Below are 3,944 nucleotides of genomic sequence, written 5' to 3'. Positions count from 1 at the left end.
ATGAGGTTGTGCATGTCGACCAGTTTGTTATTCGTAGCTGATCGCGCAGCTCAGATGTTCCACATGGCCAGGTCGCTACCGGCATTTCTGTCGAGATGCTAGTTTGCAAAAGTTCTAGTTGTGGTGCAGGCTGGCGCTGTGGCCAACGCAGTCGGTTTGCCGATGCCGGGCCGTTTGGCGAAGTCTCGGGGTCATATGCCCATGGATTAGCTAGTCTCAAGCGGTTAATCCGAAGCATCGAAACTGGTCTGACTTGCAGTTTGACCCTGGTTCATGTGTTTGTAACTGATGCTGGACATTTGGTCAGCTCATGGCTGATCTCTTAGTCGGATGCTTGAAATGTTAGAATGCACTCTGATCTGTTCACCGTTGTGTATGTCTGGTAAAAAAACGCACCTGTAAAAAAGAAGAAAAGGCTATAAAGCTCTAACGGTCGGCTGATAACATGGAGGGAATGTGGGATGATAAAAAAACGCGATTCCCAGTTACACGGTGTTTCAATCTGGGTATCATTAGCAGGGCAGTGGACACCCACATGTGTCAAAAGACGCCTTGGTTACCACCTGAGACTCCACTCCCTAAAAAGACGCTGCAAAGAGGTCTTTTGGCCGACCTTGCAGAATATGTTTTGGGGCGTCTTTTTCTCAGTGCAATCGTTTGTATCTACTGACAACGATCATGCCTAATCAGCATACAAATGTAACATATGCTCACCACCGCAATTGTGATGGATAAGGTTATCATGCAACGTAAATGAAGGTATCTGGCTTCACTTCACCACGCAATGTTTTCATTCTCAGTATATCCAGTTCGCTTTGCCAGCATTCGTCAGTATGGCACATAACACAAATGATTATGTTGGACGATGATTTGCATTGGAGCCACATGTATCGACACTGAAAGTTGTTAGAATGTTTACCAAGATGTCCGCAACGTTCAACTCAACATGCAACGATTGATTTACCCAAGATCATAGTTCCAGAACAACACATGTACCTCGCGTTAAAATAGCTTGTCAACGACAGCAGTTAGGTGTCATTCAGCATCGACATCAACCATTAGTGACCTTCAAGCAGGAAATGACCCCAATGCCTTCTTTTGTATGTTGAATATGTCACTGTAGCCGATGCAATGTTAAATGGTTCTTTTAAACTGTTTTTATTGAGTCAATATAAGTAAGACTTCACTGATAACAACTGCCGTCGCTGACCGTGCTGCATAACCACTGCAGCCACGATTATGCGACAGGTACACAAGTCTCTATTGAGAACAGCACGCGTTGAGTTTTTTCTGGGCTATTCTGTGCTTTAAGAAGCTGCCGCGTATTGGAGTCAGTTGTTTTTTATCCCCAACCAGGCATTATCATTTAAAGACTTGCCGAATATTTGCATACTGGCTTAAGATATGAAGAGGTTAACATGACAAAACATCAGGGATGTACAGGTAACGATTTGGTTAAAAAATATCATGATACTAATAGTGATGTATTTGCTTACCTACGCAGGCATACATTTCAATGTTTTCCATTTAACACACCAGCCGTCCAGAAGCGTGTATCTTCCGCGCGCGGCTTGGGACGCAAACGTAAGGTCGGGGGCCGTGTGGGCCAACACCCCCCCCCCCCCCCCTCCCCTCCCCTCCTCCCTCCTCCGCCGTACCAAACATGCCCATTAGGCCGAGCGGTGCCTGAGAGGTGAGCGCGGATTCGTCCGACGCTCCAGACTGGTCGGCCTGCAGCAGCAAAGCGGCCTCTGCTGTTGACCGGATCTGCGGGGGAGAAGCATGCATCGCCCCGCCATGACGGGGGCCCCCTTGTTCGAGACGCCGCCGCATGGGAAGGAAACGCCTGTCGTCAGCCGGACGGTCAATATAATGTTTGTCACGAGATGACGGTTAGGTAGGCTGTGTGCTTATATGTGACTGTGAACATCATTGTTAATATAGGTTGGTCGCGATTTAATTGTTTAACACTGAAGCAAGCACCTTAAGGTGCGTGGCGCCTCAATGCTCCCGTTGCATGGCTCCCAGCCGCCGTCAATGGCGGACAGAATGAACGGGCGGTACAGAACGCGGGGCATTCGCTTTGGAATCGACCGGGTTAACCCCGCCGGAATGCCAGACTTTCGGTCCGAGACACAGCACGTCTTCCTTTCCCCGAAGATCGAATCAATTTAGGGAGCGTAATGGTCCCGAAGAGCGATAATCGCGGAAGGCGCCCGGCAGCACGGCTCGGCTATGGTCGATGTTGAGGAGGTGCCAGACGACCGCAGTCCCGCTCTTACGCAACAAAGGTTGTGGGTGGCGCGACCTGAAGAGGCGCGGTTTCGCCCCTTTAAGAGGATGGTCGTCACCTCGTTTCGTTGTCCTCTTCACTTGACTTCAGGCGTGACGACATGAAGAGGCATAGGTCATGCTATGGCCAGGGGATCAGTCCGGACCGCCCGAGATGCAGGACTTTGCACGGCGATAACTGGGTCTATTCGTTGGTGTGCAATGCCTTGGGGGAGAGCGGGACACAGCCCATTCTCTTCCTTCTCCGCCTCGGCTACGCCAAGCGTAGTAAGCTCTTAATGGCGGGATGTTCAGTTCAGGCGGATAGAGATCCCGCCATCGACACTCAAAGGGAAGGGCGACAAGGGAGTAGGGCCTTCGGACAACCCGTCAGACCGAGTCTCCAGAGTGCGCCGGCCGTAGAGGCCGTAAGGTGCAGCCCACGCCGAGCGCTCGCTGCTTGCCAATGGGCACCGTCCCAATCAGGTGCGCTGTTTACCTCCAGGCCTCTGACGGGACGCGCCGTGGGGCGGTGCCTTGCAAAGTTCACTCCGACAGGCGGGAGGCGAAGGTGTGGGAAGCGTCCGGAGGTGACGCGTCCGTGCTGGATGAGGCGCAGCCTAACGCGCGGCAGTGGAAAGCTGTGAGCGGCGGGCGTGGCCGAAGGAGTGGTGGAGCCGTCCCAACGTGGATGAGACGCGTGGGAGCGTTGTCCGAACAAGGACCGTCACCCTGGAGGTCAGGCGAGAGAGCCAGTCGTCCAGCTTTAGAAGACCTGATGCTGGCTCAACAGCCGCGTCGTTGCCAAGCTGATGGCAACTTACCTGATATGTTTTTTAATAGGGCATGCACGGGACTTTCGTCGGGGTCTTGACTGCGTCAAATAAAGTTGTAACAACTCAACGAGGACTTGCGCAAACGGGCCAATTATAATACGAAGGCGCTGGCTGGGGGAGGGGGGAGGGCTCAAAAAGGGGGGTCCTATCCGTGCACGAGCTAAGAATGAGTGTGTGTGTGGGGGGAGGGAGGGGGGAGACGTGAGCGCTAGCAGATGTGCATGCTCGGAGTGAGTATGGTGGGCGCTCAATGCATGAAGTCCTCGTGGATTAGACAAGAATAAGGGGAGGAGGGCTTCTAGGGTCGATATCCAGTGGGCCCTTGCCAATGTAAGTTGCCGGTTGCGAATATTGTTGAGAATTATATTTTCATTTACTGTTTCACACTCGCGCATTCGCAACAATATGAATTCGTTTTGGGTCACAGCTCCGGGTAAGACCTGCCGCTTCTCCCGTTTAGGAGGGCGGGCACTCCTGACACTCGCGCACTCCTGCCCCAATCCGCTCGATCCCAGTTAACGTGTCTAATGAGGATTGTACACTGACATGCTTGCGAAAACAAAGCCCTTCAGTGCACAGCGATCTGATTCAGTACGCCAGTGGAAGATGAGCTTGAAGCGGCTGGGCACGATTAGTTGGGACTTTGAAATTATTCAAGCCTCACTCAAACCTGCCGCATATTGAGATAGGGGTCAGGGGTATGTTCTCGTTGGCAACTAGTTATGCTAACTTAAAGCAGCTTTGCTATACCAGGCATGCAGGCGACTGGGTATGACGGTCTGACAGAACGGTCAGAGGCTATCCGCGTTCCGAAATATGAAGTATGCGCCATAGGCT

The sequence above is a fragment of the Pollicipes pollicipes genome, unplaced genomic scaffold (assembly GCF_011947565.3).
Source record: "Pollicipes pollicipes isolate AB1234 unplaced genomic scaffold, Ppol_2.1 Scaffold_3087;HRSCAF=3621_pilon_pilon_pilon, whole genome shotgun sequence".
NCBI classification, from domain to species: domain Eukaryota; kingdom Metazoa; phylum Arthropoda; class Thecostraca; order Pollicipedomorpha; family Pollicipedidae; genus Pollicipes; species Pollicipes pollicipes.
This window is presented reverse-complemented; position numbering follows the sequence as displayed.